Source organism: Aplidium turbinatum, chromosome 5 (genome assembly GCF_918807975.1).
Source record: "Aplidium turbinatum chromosome 5, kaAplTurb1.1, whole genome shotgun sequence".
Classification (NCBI taxonomy): domain Eukaryota; kingdom Metazoa; phylum Chordata; class Ascidiacea; order Aplousobranchia; family Polyclinidae; genus Aplidium; species Aplidium turbinatum.
This window is the reverse complement of record NC_137476.1, coordinates 36,315,311-36,334,857: the sequence shown is the minus strand read 5'-3', so window position 1 is coordinate 36,334,857 and position 19,547 is coordinate 36,315,311.

Genomic DNA, 19,547 nt, shown 5'->3' with positions numbered 1-19,547 from the left:
ATAACATAAATAAAATCAATTTTTAAACTTTTTCAACTGCAAGATGCCAGAAAACAAAACAAAAGTTTGCATTTTGTTCGACTGTAACTGTCGCACGTGGAGTGTTTTGTGATCCAATCGATTATCCATTTGATGATCGATTAGCGAAAGTCCTCCATCATACACACACATTCATCTTCCAAGACATCACTTTAAACAGCAACTACCATTACAACGATTTGCTGCTAAAATTATAGAAACTAGAATTTTACTTTGTTCTACTTTCTTGTTTCTGAATGGCATGTTTTCTTTAACCACATCTGGATCATTTTATCATTAAATAAAAACCGGAAACCCTGGTTACAGACGAAGCGCTTTCCACAAAACTAAGAATTTAACTAAAAGGCTTGATTTTGACTTCAGTTGGTTAAAATTTTGTATTCTTAAATTCACCTTCGTGACTGCAATTGCCACTATCGGGGTCAGGCGGTTAAGGAGAGACCTCCCACTAAAACAAATTTTGCATACCTACTTAATTTCTCCACCATAAATTTTGAGCGGAAGCATCGCAAATGCTTTAAGTTTAAAGGTTCATTCACGTGTGATCGAGATGACGTCGTATATCCTAAGTATAATTAAAAAAATCTAAAGCAAGAAATGACACATACAAACTAATATTGTTTCTGAATGAACTTATTTTTGTGGTCGGCTAATGAACAAAGTTCTTTTAGTCCCATGCTAAGTATCTACTTCCTTTCTTTTTTCTTGTTTGCTCTTTTGAAGTTTGTGACGGGCAGATCCAGCGAGTCAGGCGCAAGTCCGACGCGTCAGCTCAGTGGTGAAGCGCCCGACTCAAGATCACGCGGCGCTGATTCGGCTGTCGAGGTGTGCGTTTGAGGGACGTATTTCAGGACTACTCTCCATTCAGCAGCAACTGGTGAATGGAATAACCTCTGTCAACACTGCAACAATCTGAAACTTCACTCTGCCAATCTCGGTAACTGGCCCTGTGTCAAAAGCCTCTATAGTTTACAAGTATGCAAAACTACCAGAAATAACCTATCAAGGCTTTATGAGTCCGAGGATAAAGATTCAAAACAAACCAAACAACATCCGTTTAATGTTTTAATGTCTGCTGCAGCAGTAGTTGAATCAATATTAAAAGGACTGAGTTAGTTTGAATGAAATAACCCACCATTCTTTATAGCCTACCTAACCACCTACGCATGATATCCTGTTCATCACTTTCCTGCCTCAAAAACTGTAGCAACGTTATTGAATGAGCTAAAAACACAACACTTACACAGCAGCTTACATTACCTTTCTACTGTCAAGAAATGCTTGAGCTACTTTATTCAACAACCCAGACAGCAAATCAACCGTCTTTTACATTGACTCAACGTCTGCAAACGCTGAATCAATGTTAAACACGGTTGATTTGCTATCTGGGAAGTTTGCACTCAACGTAATTGCATGCTTAGGTGACGTCACACTCAGTTTTGTTTTTTTGCAACAATCTGGAAACTGCTAATCGCAAAAAATCCTTTTTTATTCATAACACGAATAACAAGCGTTAGATGTTTAAGTTTCTGATTTATGAAATTCAAACATTTATATTGAATTATAATTTAAAAAACTTTATGTTTAATTTCTCGACAGTTTTCAAGCACTTCAAGCCAGCTCTTTCTATGTTTGATAGGACAACAAAACAGATTTGAACATTCTTGCTTTTCGTTAGTCATAATATCCGTATATAAGTAAAAGTAAAAGTTGGTTTTAGAAAGGTTAATTGGTTTATTCAATGTCATATTTCCCATACACTTGCTGTGTTTGTTTGACGGGGATTACGCTTCAAGTATTCAAGTGACTTAACTTTTTGAATCATTGCTCTCTCTCAATTTGGCTTCAAGCAAGTCTGGTCTTCATCTTAAAACATTAAGGTCCACCAGTTGTTTGCAGCCACTCATCCATCTCTCTGACGTTGGTATAACTGAGCACCAAAATCATTGGGTAGGTTGTTGAGAGGATAATTCGGGACAGATACCGTACCAATAAAATTCGAAGCCGTCAAAAACTAAACAATAGAAAGCCAACAAATACGTTTCTCAGCTTCCTGAAAAGATTCTTGGTTGCTAAAATAATCCCGGACCTTGCCCAAAACAACTTACTGGGCCTCTTTACCAATGGTATATGTTGGCTTCTAGCTAATCGGGCTTTCAGAAGCGTTAAACCGCAAAGAGTTACAAAATGTTGTTTATTCATTTGAATTGATAAAATAAATGGGTGCAAAGCGTAGGCTACAGGCCTTTGTTATTTTTGTAAAAGAAATTCTGTTTTCTCCTAACATGGAAGTCGTTTCGTTCATTAGGTTGATGAGCTCATAGCAGTGCAGATTGGTAACCTATAGACCAGGGGTCACCAAACTACGTCTTGCGGGCTAAACCCTGCTTTTAAGGTTTGTCCATCTTGCTCGTCAAACTGTGCGAAAAATGTGATTTTTAAGCCAAATAATCATAACGTTAACACTTTCCAAGTATTTTAGTATTTAATTTACCGTTTCTCGTCTTTCTTTTTAAAGAAAAATTTTGAAAATAGCTATTTTTGAAAGCTTAAATAACCTATACATTTGTGGCTTTGGGAGTTTCTGATGAAATAGTGTGTTTGTTTGTTTACAACCCATTTGCTTGCAATAACTTGGCAATGACCAAAAGTGTCAATTGATGCGTAGTTTACAGCTGGATTGATCACACTCTCTTTGTTGAATCACCCCTACCAGTTGCGGGCAGTACTGAACAAAATGGTTATCCTACTTGGGAGCATCTCACAGTCATCTGTCCCTTTCTTAAAAACGTTTGCTTACCTTTGCAATGACTCACAGCATGCAGTATCCAGAATGTATTGGCGTTTCGAAACTGCTGTCGCAATTTCTAAAAATAGAAAATATATAAAGAATTTTTTGGCGAGTTCTGGCTACCGTGAACCATAATTGGTCAACAATGAGAATAGAAGTGTGATTCCTAAGGCCAACCTTTTTTTCAGAGCTATTTAAAATCAATTTTTTTAACTTGATTCGTCGTTCACAAAATATACTGCAGTTAGTTTACTTTATATCTGGCTACAATACTGCAATAAAGGTTTTGTATTTACTGTAATGCGTCTATAGCTTTGGCACGATTGTTCATTTTGTAGCCTACAGTGTAGCCTACAAGACAGTTGACTAGAAACAAGAAAACGATTAAAATATTAAATCTTTACATTTTAAAGATAGTTTAGGGAATAAATTATAATTCTGGCTTAATCTTTGGTTAAAGAGCGTTTAATTATTATTGCAAAAGGCAATTAACACTTTGCTCCTCAAAGGGAGGCCAGATTTGGCCCCCCCCTCATATTTCCTTTAATTATTTGAAGCACAGTAACGCCATGCACTTGGTTTTTCTTGACTTTTCCTAAAATTGCCAGGCGGATCTGATGATATTAAATTTGATGCTAAAAGTTGTGTAGTTTTCTTGTAAATTCAAGATTTTGGTGAATTTTTGCTATTTCTAGCTAACTTCCAGCAAAGCGTGAAATGGATTACATTGCGATGACAAGCCATAAGCTCATAATTGCTTCGTGCATCGATATGCGCGAGCAGAGAGAAGCATCCTCTTGCTTTCTTTTGTTTGGTTTGACCTCAATAATACAAAGCGCGTTATTTCTTATGCTACAAAGAAAAGCCAGTGATCGTAAAGCTGTTAATTAGAAACAATAATAGCAAGCTTTTTTGCGTTATCAGCTCTACAAAGAAGAATAGCAATCCACGATCAAAATAGTAGGCTATGGAGGCCACAAACTATTCAAAACAGTTGTTTCAAGCAGATAATATTCATTGACGAATAAAAAACGTTACAATAAGAAATCTTGTATACAATAAGAAATCTTTTCTTGGATAAAGACACGAAAACCTGGTTTCGAAATAAACGTTCTATGGAAATGCTCTCATTGACAAAACTTGCAATTGAGGAAATGTATCACTGCAAATGCTTTTGGGAGAAGCCGGAGAAATAGCGTTTTTGCAAACAGTAATTGTGAGATACACTCAAAATTATGAGATAGGCTCCATTTACACGTAGCAGCTAACTCGATGGCGTCCCTTCACTGCTTTATGTCGCCTACTTGTTGTTATGTCCTGTATTTTTGTTTCACAGTGCACTGTGTTTTGTTCCAAAGAGCGCAAAATAAAGATGATAATGCCTCATCTACATTACAAAATATTTTGTAATGTAGGCCTACAAACAAAATGTACAATGTACACAATGTACATTACAAAATATTTTGTACTGTAGACGAGGCATAAATTTAGGCGTCACATAAGACAAACAACAAATCAGCTTTCTTCATCATTGATTCAACATCTGAATACGTTGCGCCAATGTATAAGAGGCCGGCTATTGTGAAGACCCGCCATTTATAAACGATCCGATTATACCAAAAGTGGGACAAACTAGTGGATCAAAGAATGAATAAATAATGCTGAGAAAACTAAATCTAAGTGACGAACAATACCGATGTCTTCATTTATCTTGGAAAAATGCTGCCTAAACTTATCAACAAAAAATACAGTAAATAACGGCAAGGATCCCGAAAGCAGAATTTGCTCGACTTTGGCATGAATTTAGTCAGACATCTACAGTAATAATTCCACACATACAATAACGGGCTCTCAACTGCTGTAAGATACATAATAATCAACCTGGTTCTGGGCGATTTGTGTAACAGTTTAGGGAAAGACACTACTTGAAATGATGCACCACACAAAAGATTTTCAATGAAGACTGAGTCTAAAAACCGATGTGGATAGTGCTGCACAATAACTTCAAGTTTAGGACAGAAGAGGCACAAAATATCACGATAAAAATAAAGACCTTGTGGGAAATTTTCGAGAATCATAACACGATGCAAATACCATAAACGCTTAGTTTGCATGCTGCTCTAAGCTGGCCGGCAACCACAAAGGTAGACAATAGCCTACAGGCAGTTTATAATTCGATAACAGCGCAATAAACATTATAAATACGTAAACCGACAAATTTCTTTTACAAACGTTTTACGTCTAATAGTAAATTTTCCCCCAACAATTTTTTGTGAAGCACTTGCAAACCACGGTTTTGTAAAATAATTTATCATTATTATTTTTTACTTCTCGGATATTGTAAAACGTCATCGGCAAAATCACAAAAAAAATTTCATTACTTCAATGTAGTAGGCCTAAGAATTTTTTATAGAATTGTAGCCACGTTGTTTCAACAAAGAAGCCATTTTTTAGCAATGTAAAGTTATAGAAAATAATTTGCAATCATGCAAATCGTTGGAAAGAATCTAGGAAGTCCTCTCACAATCTGGCACAAAATGATTATGTTTATTGTATCTCAGTAAAATGTTTTACGACAAACTTTGAAGCTTCGTTATAATCATTTTTATCTTTGAAGTCAAACGTTATTTTTTTTTGGCCAGAAACATAATCACTGCCTTGCTGACGTTGTCGCTTTTACGCGTATTTTTAGTGCTTCAAACAATAAGGACCCAGTAAGCAATCCAGTCCTTTTACATTGATTCAACATTTGTAAAGGTTAAATTTATGTAGATTTGCTGACTGTGGGTTATTTCACATTTCCTTTGTTTACGCATGTTCCTCAATTCGCTGTTGCATTATTTCCACGCTGGCGGACTAAAAATGTATTTTCAAATTGATTGACACAATCTTCAATAAAAAGTGAGCTTCGAACTTAGCTTTGTTGATGTAAATGCTGTATTTTTTGTGGATGTAATTTATGAGTCATGTTTATAAACACTCGTAAGCGAAATGACTTATGATGTGGCCTGCATGATATTTGTGATGCGACTTGACACAAATCCACAATTTCAAAAGCACTTAATTTGAACTTAGAAATTTCAGATTATTTCAACAACTTGTTCAATTGTCTTCTCTCTACTAAAAATATTCATACTACAAACTCAATTGTAGACCTAAAATAGACAAACGAAGATGTAAACAGCTATTCAAGCAGGCTAAGCTGTTACTTATGAGAAATTTGGTTCCATAAAACTAGAAGCTAGCCATGAGTTTCGGAATGCATTAGTTTAGGACAAAAATGTAAGACAACAAACGCAGTTTTGTTTTTTTTCAAATTCGTATAACAATATTACTCTGATTGTAACTATTTTAGAATCAGTGAGTACTGAGTAGCTTACAATAAGATTTGCTCGCAAGTCGTAAATTCTAATCAATGCAATGATTCGGCACACCGCACACACACTTCGTGCGTTCGATCGAGCTCTTTGTTATTTAGAAGTTTGCATGAAATCGGATTAGCACGGTTAATTAAAGGCGGCAAGTTAAATCAAAATTGTCGTTTTTGGGTACCTTTGCAAATATTGAAATATCAAGTTTAACATATAAAATTTTAAAATAATGAGTTTTCAAACTTATAGACAAATGATTTGCTTTCACACCAGTGCAACTTCTGTTGAAATAGCATCAGCGGATAACTCGTAACAGCTGATTGAATTTGATCCAAAAATGGCCCCCCCTTGAGCAGTTAACTTCCAAAAAAACGTTGAAAAGCAAAGGGTTAAGCTGTACCAGAGTTGCAGCACTGCAAGTAGTCTATCAAAAAATCGGTTCTTAAATTTATTCTGTTTGAAGCTTTTAAGAAGTAAACAATTCGATTTAGAATGCCATGAAATCCATGTAAGCATTTTTAATAAAAGTGAGAACTAAAAGATCAGAAACCCTTCAAAGCACATGTAGCTCCACCCAAACTTAAAATCATTTAACTTTGAAACTATTTTTATGATGTAAAAAATAAAAGCAATCTAAACTAACTTTCTTTCATCGCACTGAAGAGAGTCGTATTACACAGTTGAACTAACACAGTTACCGAAACAGTTGGCCTCCGTCTGTAGTTAGTAAGTACTCTAGTTATGCCTTGTTTGCCATTTTGGGATGTTGCTGATTATTTTGTTTTCATTTGTTGAAGCAGTTTGCATCCTTGTGGATCCTTTTCTTGCTTCTTGGGCCAATCCGGCGGATGTTTGAAGTGCAAACCTTTTTTTTTTCAATTGATATACACTTCAGTTATTTTATAAAAGTAAATAATCAAAAATAAACCGAAAACTGCTGAAATGTGAAAGCGTATTTTAAAGTAGATATTGTAAATCTTTGTTAAAAAATTAAAATACTTTGGCCAATGCAAATACGACCTAAAAGTTGCGTGTATACAATAAAAATAATGTAGGTTGACATAAAAAATATTTCACTAGTTTTAATAGAAAGTGTTGCATTAAAATCCTTGATAAAAAAAAAATAAAATGACAAATTATTCATTTGAGCATGTTTTTATTTTATAATTCTCAAATATATTTCAACTACAGAATCTCACTTGGTGTACCAACTATACTTCTCAACTGATAGGCATATAAACATAAAACAGCGTGTATGGCCGAAAACGTTCGTAGTTTTTAGTTTGTGTTCAGTTTAATATATTATGTTAAATGCCGTGTGCTTGCTTGGTTTTATCTGTTTATAGTTGAAGAAAGTCACCTCTTTACCAAAATTGTATGAAACATAAAACAGTTTGGTAAGACGAAAGAATCATTGGACCAATCAGAAAGTTGCTGGTGAAACAAACAAAATAAACTGTCAACGTCGCTGAATTTACGGATTAAATCATTAGATAAATGAATATGAAAAGCATGATAGTGAGGCTAAAGTGAGACTAAACGGATAAGATGAAACCATAATATTGCAGCTTGATGATGACAAGCATTAACGTAATTAAAGGATAAATTGAGCATCTCTGTGAAAGTTTAAATATCAAATGCAATGCAACTGCAAACAAAAATTACTACCTAGTACAGGCCTATATATATGTTCAAAGTAATAATTACTTTTACCTAGACTGACAAAGAAGGCTTCTTCTAGAACACTCTCAAATAATAACATATTCGCACTGCACAATTACAACAACGCTAAAAATCGCTAGGTAAGAGTACGTAAAAGTAATGATATAATTAATTAATGGCCAGTTGCAAACTTTAAATATCATTCTCAAGAACTGATGCTTTCAACTCTTGTTTCTCTCCAAGCGTAGCGTTGAAACTTCACATCAGATATTAGCTTGGTTCAAGCTTTGATAAATCTGTTTTCGGCAAAAATAAAATTTCCATGAGTGCAATACGATTTGGGCATACGAGATTACATTAATTAGTGTAGTGATTACATTGATTAAATTACCAATAAATGTTAGTTTGGATATTGATGGTAACTTATACCAGACTCTAAGCAAACCTGAATTTTAAAGGCATACTAAATGAAAATTTCAAACGGGAATTAAGCATTAAAATGAGTAAACTCGTCGTCGTCGTCGTCTGAGCTTCTGGGGCCGAGGGTCTATCCTTTTACCACCCCAGATTCACGATGTTCCCGGACTACACTGGAAGGCTGCTAGAGAGCAGCCAGTCTTTAGTTTCATCATCCATGACGCGCAGACCTTCCACTCCGTTAGGTGGCTTGAAGATGGTACAGTCATTGATGATGTGGTCTGCGGTCTGTTCCTCGGCACCACATTCACAGGAGGAGGAAGAAGCCATTCCCCATTGGTGCATGGTTGAGCGGAAAAGGCCGACTCCCGTACGGAGACGGTTGAGGCGCACCCACGCCTGTCTCTGTAGTGTCAGGCCGATTGGGCGTGTGTCGGCGTCGGGGATGAATGAATGGAGTCTGGTGGTGCTTGACCTCCATTCAGAATTCCATTTATGGTCCGCCCAAGTAGCCGCAGAGATGTCTTGTTCATCAGCTTCGTTGATCAGAAGCCGAGCGGCTGGCACGAATGGGTGTCTTGATTTCAGTCGGCGGGGGTGCCCGTTTGGGAAGGCAGAGATCTTGTGGTGGAGAAGATGATTAGGCTCCAGTGCCCGTCGACCGAGGGACAGAGTGGCTTCTTCGCGACGAAGCTCAGCAGGTTGGATGTCAGCGAGAATGGGGAGATTGTCCAATGGTGTGGGACGCAGGCATCCGGTCACTGTGCGCAGGGCGCTGTTTATGGCAGTGTCGATGTTGTGGCAATGAGCACTGCGGCACCAGACAGGTGCACAGTACTCTGCTGAAGAGTAGACAAGGGCTAAGGCTGCTATACGCAAGTGTCAGCCCTCGCCCCCTAGCTAGAGCCTGCCAGGCGCTTGAGTAGCGCAGCGCGGGATGTCAGTTTCTTGCGCAGTGACACCAAATGGTGGCGGTATGTGAGCGATCTGTCTAGTGTCACCCCAAGGTACCTTGGCTCGGGGCAGAAGGACAGAGGTTTTCCGTTGTTGTGGACATGTAGCTCACGATCAGCTTCCCGATTGTGTAGGTGGAAAGCTGCCGCCACAGTTTTGGTTTCGCTGAGTTTCAGTCGCCAGTTCTGGAGATAAGCTGAGATGGTTTGCATGTCCTGGCTCAAGGTGTCTTCTAGATTTTCCCACGACTTTGTGGAGTGGAGAATTGCCAGATCGTCCGCATAAGCGTATTTTGAGGAGACCGTGGTTGGCAGGTCGTGGGTGTAGATGTTGAAAAGAAGTGGAGCCAGGACCGATCCCTGTGGGACGCCGTTTTTCAGGCGTCTCAGTCTGCTTCGCCGTGGGTTGCCGGTGGTGAGGGTGAAGCTTCGATTCCTGACAAGTTCCATAATCATATGGACCATATGTCGGTCAGGAAGCAGGCGAAGCAGCTTGTAAGTAAGGCCGCGATGCCATACGGTATCGTAGGCAGCTGTGAGATCTAGAAAGACAGCGCCGGCTTTCTTTTTTGCCTCAAAGCAGTCCTCGATGTCTTGGGTCAACAGTGTGACCTGATCTACAGTGGATTTTCCTCGCCGAAACCCAGCTTGCTCTTTTGGAAGGAGCGGGTCGATGATTGGGTTGACGCGGGCATAGATCAGTCTTTCGAGGATCTTGAAAGGAACACAGAGGAGGGATATCGGACGATAACTCCTTGGGTCCTCTGGTGGCTTGTGAGGCTTAGGGATCGCAACTACTAAAGCTCTTCTCCATATTTTTTGGATTGTGAGGTGGTGCAGGCAGGAAGAGAGGAATCTACGTAACCAGGACTTTAGGGCATGGCCAGCATGGAGCACAAGCTCAGGGCAGATCTTATCGGGCCCTGGAGACTTGTGTGGTTTCACTAGGCGGAGGGCGGTGGCGAATTCCTCTGGAGTGAAGTCTCCAGAGATTGTTTCTTCTGGTGGTGTTTCCACTCGCCATAGGGCAGACACTTCCTTGGCAACAAGGCGGGATGCCTTGCGGTCCTTTGTCTTGTACACCCCGTTCTGCACTAGCTGGGAAGCGATGGCATTAGCAGAAACGGGGCACTGACGAGGGGAGTTTGCTGAGCGCCCAGTGAGGTTGTTGATGATGCTCCATGCTTTGGGGCTTGAGTGTGAGAAGTCGATGGTTTGGACAGCTTCGTTCCACCGCTCAAGCTTCTTTGTGTCCAGCCGCTCAAGTAGTCTGGTGGCGGCGGTGTTTGAAGCAGCACCACTTGTGGCGGCTAGGTATGAGCGGTAGAGAGTTTCACACTCAGAGTCCCAGCATGGTTTATAGCTGGTTCGATGGCCACGTGGTATTGTGGCCTTTGCCGCAGTTATTATGGCATTGCAGAAGTCCTGGTATGCCTCGTCTGCGTTGCATGTTTCAGTCGGTGGTAACTTTGCAGCAGACTCATTGGTCAGGAGGCTGTATTGATTCCAATCGGCTTTTTTGAAGTTCCATCGCTTCACCGGTGAACTCGGGACAGGAGCCACAAGTTTTGGGGCGGTGATGAGGGACGGCCGGTGTTGGGACCGCGGGAACTTCTCAAGCACACGTTTGTCTGGAAGAGAGCTGTCGACACTCGCGAAGGCCAAGTCAGGGTTTGTCCCTGTTCCCCAGCGGCCGGAGTGAAAACTGGCTGGTTCCTTTGGATTGAATAGGAGGGCAAGATGGTTTGTAGAGGCCCAGTCAGCCAGCAATTCTCCGTCGCTGCTTGTGTTGTTGTAGCCCCAGTCGATGTGCTGGCAGTTGAAGTCGCCAGCGTAGAGACTGGGGGAGGGGAACGTTGGAAGGGATGATGGCAACATTCGCGAGGGTGGGGGCTTGTAGATGTTGACGATGTTGTAGTCTGAGATACATATGCACACCCACTCAATCTCGGCATCAGTTGGAGATTGGTCGACAAACGTCCACTTCAGGCTCTCATGCACAAACGTGGCAATGGCGTGCTTCCTGCTTAAGGTAGACCCGGCTAGCGTGTAGTTGGGAATGGCTAGCCTATCTGCAGAAGTGCAGTGGGTCTCCTGGAGGAGGATGACGAGTGCCCGGTTGGTATGGGCAAGCTGCTCCACAACTTTGGTCTTGCTTGTTGTGTAGCCTTCTATGTTGAGCTGCAGAATGGTGGGGCGTCTGAACTTGCTATCAATTGCTCCTTGCAGCTGTGCCGTCTGGGTGGAGGCTCTTTGTTGACAAATTTCGTTTCTCATCTGGTTGAAAGCAGATGGTACTCACAGGATGGGGCACGAGGAGCCATTTGTCGTCCATCCTATGAGTAAACTGAACATTCAAGAATACAATTTGGGTAGAGAAGTAACTCTTTTAAACCATAAACAGACATAACTAAGCAACAACACTACATTTAACATTATAAAAACAAAAAACAACAAGCGAACGTTTTCGGCTAGTCATATAGCCCTTTTCAAGCCTATAAGAAAAATGCGAGATCGTCATACATTGGTATGACCACGCGACATTTGGTGACGAGAGTGGGAGAGCATTTGAATTTGGCTAATTTTAATAAAAACAGTGCAATTAAAGACCATATTAGAAACTGCCAATCGTGCTCAAATAATAAACCGTCATTGCAGTCTTTCAAAATAGTACGTAAGTGTTTGTCCGAATTCGAAACCCAAATTGATGAGGCATTGATCATCAAATCTTTAAACCCAGGGCTCAACAGGCAATTATTTGCTTGCGGAGCTTCTTACCTTTTAACAGTTTTTTGATTAAATTATCACGTCTTGTGCTTTTCGCATTACTTTGTTTTGTGCCACTATCTCTTGTGCTTCTGTCATTCTTGCGTAATCTGCCTGAGTCCTTGTCTGAACAATCAATTAATTTTACCTCTGAAATGCTTGACCCGTTGCGCTGTGTAATTTTCAGTTATCATTTTGTGTGAGCGAGGCAGTTTCTCAAATGTTTAGATTTGACCATATTTTTTGCTGTGATACTATATGATTCTTTAGCATTTCTTTCAATAATGTATTTTTCTTATAGGCTTGAAAAGGGCTATATGACTAGCCGAAAACGTTCGCTTGTTGTTTTTTGTTTTTATAATGTTAAATGTAGTGTTGTTGCTTAGTTATGTCTGTTTATGATTCAAGAATACATTTCAAAAAAAATTACAGAAAAAAAATTGTTTTCAATGGCGCTGGTAAGGCCCAAAGTCCAATGTTTCATTTATTTTCATTTTTTTCAAAATGACCAAAAAGTGCAAACACTGCTCGAGAATACGTCACTAAAGACAGCAATAACAAAAGCCACGTTACCACATCTAATGTTTTGAGTAAACTGTCTGATGTTTTGATGTTGAAATGTGTTGTTTTGATGTACATACATACATAGCCTACAGTCAAATCGCCCGCAGTAACAATTATTGCGCGATTAGCTGATTGCTATAGTCTTTAGTGACGTAAGTGTACAGTCGCACGCTTCGGTGCTCAGGCCCAATCTCGTTTTGAAAGCTCTGACAAAAGCACGCGCGCAATGGTGGTCAGACCGCAATGGGGCAAAATTTTATTGAAAATTGTTTTATGGTAGCATGTTAAACACAAAGAACGTGGAAAATCGCCAAGTCAGGTTTTTCCTTTAGTATCTCTTTAAAAGACGCAAAACGTTTGTGTCAGATCTTACAAAGGGTCATGAGGAAAAGAACAACAGTGTTTTTAATTATATCGTCCAGCATTAATGGTAATAGTAAAATAATGATAATCATGAGTACTAGGACTAAATTAACCTGATTAGAAGTTAAAAACACTAATCTGAGTTATTACGTTTGCACCAAGATGACAAATGAAACGTATAACACCATAAGAAATCTAATAAGTAATTTTGGACAAAGTCTTATACTGTCGATTGTCTTTGCTAAGCCCTATTATTACGTCATTATTGTTTAGTTTTAACTCAACCTCTACTAACCATGGATGGAGAAGTGAATTGGGCCATGGATTTAGTATTTGCTATGTTTATAGCAACGTTCCTAGTTGCTTTGACAGTGCTATACAAGATATATTAAATGCTTTAATCAACCTGGTTAAAATACTGAAATACTATCTTTTAGTATTGAAATACTATTTTTTAGTACTGAAATACTATTTTTTAAAGGCAAAAATACTGAGATACTATTTTTTAAAGGCAAGAAGGCAAGAAGTGCCTCCCTTCCCTGCATAAGTCATTGAATTTAGCTTTTGGTCATTTAATCAAATGGAAGTTGTAAGCTACTAAAGATTTATTTGTTGGTCAATCTTAACTAAGAATGTATTTTCACGTACAGTAGGCTACATGTTTACATATTTACAAAATGGAAAATGAAATAATTACATGAAAACCATGGTTGTTTTTGTGGCTCTGCAATAACTTTTTACATTTATGAACAATAGAATCATTCTCTTTAATAATAGAATAATAATAATATAATGTTACATATACTATAATAATAATGTTTCATAATAATAGAATCATTCACTTTCACTACATTCCTAGTGACATTAGAAACGCAGATAAAAAAAAAACACCTTGAGCATATTTAGAAACTGCTCCTTTCAAAGCAATATCAAATTTATGAATAAATGCTGCACTTGTAGAATTTTATGGATCTACAGTAATACATGCTTACGTAATTGAAGACCTTAGTTCAAGAACTACTTAGGCCTAAGTCCAAAATTCGAATTTTGAGACAAAGCAAAAGTTCTTTCAACGTTGTTTAATTCTTATGTAAACACTAGCGTGCGTTATACCTACAGCAAGTCGATTTTAAATCATTTTAGCGCGGGGGCAGGCATCCATTGTACCCTACACCATATTTTTGGAAATAACTCGATTTCCACAGACGGTGAATAAAGTAGTTTTTCAAATTAGGCCTTCAATCGCTCTTTGTAGAATTATTTGATGTTGCTATTATCTGTTGCAATAGGTAATACTAAGTGAAACCCTTTATGTACATTTCCTTGAAGTTCTTAGAAACTCATAATGGACGCTATTCATTCTCTAACGTGTTGGTTGGTTATAATCTTTATGTTGCAACAGTTTTCAAGAAGTAATGCAAGTAAGTATCCTATTACCTAATTAGCACAAAGCTAAATCCATTCAAATATATGTGCACTGTGTAGCATGTAGAAGAATACCTTGCATCTTTAAGCAGTGCTGTCTCAAGGAGGTGTCAAGAGGCCCTGTGCCCATCAGGCGTCCCACAGATAATATATTTTAGCTTTTCAGTAACAATATGTTTGCTGTACTGATTTAAACTGTCATTCCGAGCAAATATGTAGCTATGGCTTAATTGATAGATCTGTGTTTGCAATGAGTTTCATTTATGCTGTTTTCTAAACTGGTTCAGAACTCAGAGAGTCTGTTGAAGGAAACTACATTTCCATATCATTGCAGTGAAAATACACACTACATTATCATAAATCTACTTGGCGATAGGGCGGCCAAATTGTTCTGGCTCTAGGGTTAAAAAGGGCTCAGCACAGCAATGTCTAAGTATTTGTTGCAGGCCTCGGTTGTAAGCATTGGCAGCTCGCGAGCAATTGTAATGGAGGAGCTGCAATCTTGATTCGATATATGTTTATTGGATACTGATAATTTTATTATAGTTTTAAATATTGTGCAAGAAATATTGTTAAACTGTTTCGTAGCCAATAACTTATTGTAAAAAAAAAAACTTTCACTAACCTAGGTTTTGTTACCAATTTCACAGTCAAGTGATAACTAGCAAGCTATATTCATAATAAAATCTTTTAAAATAAATATATTTAAACTAGTTACTTTTCAGTACTGTTTGATTTAATTACCAACTCAGCTTCCTGTAACTTCTCTGTTTTTCAATCAAGAAAAGCTTGATTATATCTTTCTCATTGTGATTCACAGGCTTGGGTTGTTCGGCTTGCAGCTCAACAACCACATATGAAATTCCAATTCATTGCTGGCAATATCTTGCTTTGTTCAAGTTAACAAGCAAATAAGCAAACAATAAGCAAACGTCATTCATATGAGCTAGAGTGTAATGCAGACCTTATTTGCATAAAAATAACGCATTTTGAAATAGTAATAAACAAAAACATGGTTATACTGAACATATCAATTAAATTAAGTAGAGTAATACTTAAGCAGCTTTCTTCTACAAAAACAACTTGAGGGGCTGCAGCCCCTGTAGTCCTTGTAAACGAGCCCCCATTGGTTATAAGCATGTATAGTTTGGTTGCAAGCTCATGTAGAAATTATAACACAAAGTTGGTAAATGTAAATTAGAATTCTTTTTTTCCTTGATGATAACAAAGTTTGGAAGATTATGGGGCTGATTTTCATTTAACCATAAATCTTACGTTTTATTGTTACCTTTTTAATGTTTTCCTATAACGTAGCATAGGCATTAGCCTACATAAAAATATTACCTAAGGGTAAAATATGCTTGCTCAAGCCCGGGAATGAGCATATCAATCATTCTAGATTAGTCTAGCATTTGATTTTACTGTAGTTGCTTTGTTTTTAGCAAATTCCTTATCACTATGTACAGTAGGCCTAAAAGGTGACCATTGGCTGCAAGTTACTCAAAACCACTTTGTGAAGTAGCCAAACACCAAACAACTAGTGCAGTTTATTAAAACCATTGTATTTATCAATGTCGATTTATCCAACAGAAGTCTAATAAATTACTTTGGAAAATTTTGCAGAATGCGAGGATAATTTTCAGGATCTTCAATCGACACCTTTTTATATTTGGTCGCACCACAGAGAGGATGCGAACAGCGCAAGACAAACGTGCTCTTCTCTAGGAGGGAAACTTGCTCAAATTGGAAACAATCGTCAAAAATTTTGCATTAGAAGGAAAATGGTACAATCGTATAAAGAAGGTATGGAACGATCAGTTGGTTGACTCAAACCCTTCGTTAGTTGATCCATGGCCACGTGGAGATGCGGCCTGATTTATCACATTTTGCAGATTTTGGTTACCGCTACTGCTAGTGTTTGACTGACATTTTCTGATTTTTTTTTTTATATTTTGCAGTCTCTTAATGATATAAATGCTTTCTGTTGCCTTGGGGAAGCAGCAGCAAATGAAAAAAAGTAAGTTGAAAAATATCGAATCAGCCTGTTATTAAAAAATTAACAGTCTGCTGACTACAATCTTCGAAATGAAGTTGTCTTTGTTTTTCAACATGTGATGATGTTAAAACCTATCGTGTCAACTGGGGAAAACAGTAAAGAAGGCATAAAAATGTAATTTTTAGAAAAATTCATTTAAGCAGTCGCCCAAAGTTGGCAAAATCTGGAAATTTCTACAAAATGTGACAAATCAAGCCGTATCTCTAGGTAGCCATGGTTGATCTATGCATCATTGTGCAAGAACATTCTAGTAAGTCGATCAAGCAATTATACGATCCAAACTGATATTAGTTAACTCTAAACAGTTGACGATTTTTAACGTATCGGCAACTTAAGTGAAATTGTTAAGTAAACCTTACACATGTTTTTTCAAAGTGTCCAATATTTTTAGAGGACGGATGGAAAATTTGTTCACCAATATACATGTAATGACTGCCAGCTTATATTACTGTACAGTTTTATTACTGTCATCATCAATAGGCAATTGGTATCCTTTATGTCGTAATAAATCTTATAAGGATTACCGTATATAAATTCAAAGAAAATGAAGGGGTGTACCAGCAAACATCTATAGGATTGGCCCATGATACAAGAGAAGGATCCCCAGAGGATACAAACTGATATGAATGAATCAACAAGTGAATAAAAAAATAACAGTTAACCTCTCAAGTACATGTAGCTCCACACAGAGTGAAATTTACATGCCTTTTGACTCTTTTTTATTTCTTTAAAAGTATTATTGACTCAAAAAGAATGTCTAAAAAGACATTACGAAAAGTAACTACGGACAAAGGCCAGTGTTTCGATCTTCAGATCTCTTCAGCGTAGTAAAGTGAAAGTAGAAAGTTGTCTTGAAGCGTTGGTTGAGGTGATGATTTGAAACTTGAGTGATTGTTGTGAGACAATGAGACTGGATTTAAGTTTTAAATTTGGACCTCAGCGAAACGTAGTTTTACAGCCTTAAAACTACAAATTTAAAACTTAAATCCAGTCTCATTGTCTCACAACAATCACTCAAGTTTCAAATCATCACCTCAACCAACGCTTCAAGACAACTTTCTACTTTCACTTTACTACGCTGAAGAGATCTGAAGATCGAAACACTGGCCTTTGTCCGTAGTTACTTTTCGTAATGTCTTTTTAGACATTCTTTTTGAGTCAATAATACTTTTAAAGAAATAAAAAAGAGTCAAAAGGCATGTAAATTTCACTCTGTGTGGAGCTACATGTACTTGAGAGGTTAACTGTTATTTTTTTATTCAATTACCGTATATCTTGGTTTAAAAGTATGCTACATTATTTATAGTTTAAAGTAATCTTAAGCAGTAAACGGATTGTTAAAAATATGTTTAAGTGTACATTTTTAACAAAACATTTTTATGTATGGACAAACTTACTTGCAGGGCCTGGTTTTAATCTGGATTGAATGTGATTTTGTTACTTTGAGGTTACGATGGAATGCTTTTTAGTTCCTTGAAGCAATTCTAATATTCAATTGTTACGTAGTGCAACAATTACTGTTGATTGATCATTTCATAAATAATCTTAACATTTTACAAAACTTTGAACTTTTTATATTTGAAATGGTCGTCGTCGTCGTATGAGCTGTTCTTCTGGACTATATGTTTGGGCATGATGTCATCAGCCACTCGACAGTCTCGTCATCCAGGGCCTTCAGTCCAGGCGCTCCATGTTTGAAATGGTGATGATAGACGATGTTGCAGGAAATTTAGGGACAGTTAATATTTATGTGAATCCCAACGAACCCAAAGGAATCAAATTTAGAGGACCAGGATCCCAAGACCAACAAATTGTTTCTTCGTGGAATCGTCCAGCCCGAGGAAATCTTACAAGCTTTAAATTGTTCCAGAGGTAAGGAAAAGAAGAACGAGAAAAGTAAAAGTGGTCTCATGCTAGATTCAAGTGTCGGGTTAAATATTCGAAAATATTTCCTTTGTAAACTAAATCCTCTATTGGTTGAAAAACGTTCAATAAATTAGCATTTTTGAAATTTTTTTTTTCAAACATTACTAACTTCATTATGGGGTCATAGCTTTTACGAAATCGGAGTGTTTAGAGAGCTGACTTTGTTCAGCCCCCATCTTATGGAAATGACTCAACGTGGTGTAGAGGTGAACCCAGGCTGAAAACTAGGCTCATTCCTAGCAACTCCTGGGGGTAATGTACACACGTAAAAGTCTCCAACGGCAATCTCTTTTTGGCGGAAGAGGGCAGTGTCTGACGGGCAGGCATCTTGTAAAGCAGGCCTCAATGAACAGAGCACCCGGCAGCCCGTTGCAACTAGTTCCCTTGAAGCTGCACGTTCTGATTGGACTGCAGTGGACATGGAGCTGGCCAAGAGCGTGTGCGTAGCCCTCACGTAGTCACGACCACCTTAAATAACTATTAACCATACAAGCGAATGGCCTTTGTCACAATTTGGACCTGGACCAAACAAAGCCCAATGGCGATGATATTACGGGTAACGGGGGCAGGCTTGGTATAGCTGGAAGCTTCTAGCCCGGTCTCACACATTGGCGGCGGATCTATGATGATCGTCTCCTAATGAACTGCGGTTAAATTGGTTTCCGGTAACAAGACCCGTGTCTGGGATGGCCTATCTAGGATTTCCCGCAGCCCACCCCACATGAGGAAACCCCTAGAAAAGGTGGGGTAAGCATCAGACACAGCAATTCTCATCTGGCCAGCTTGCCATGACTGGCGGATTACCCACTTAGTGGTCGACCTACACATATATCTATGAATACTAAGCTACCCTTCACATTGGGTGCTTGGAACGTCCGCACACTACAAGACAAAAGCAACAATGACCGACAAGAATGTCGCACAGCTTTGGTATGTAAAGAACTTGCACGCTTCAACATCGAAGTGGCAGCTCTCAGCGAGACCAGATTTGCTGGAGAGGGCAGGATAAGAGAAAATACATCTGACTATACCATCTTTTGGAAAGGAAAGAGCACTGACGAGTCGCGCATTCATGGTGTAGGTTTTGCTATCCGTTCCCAGATTGTAAACAAACACAATCTTGTCCCAAATATAATCAATGAACGAATGATAACAAGTATTCCACTCACCAAGAAACGCCACCTCACCTTGATCTCAGTCTATGCTCCAACACT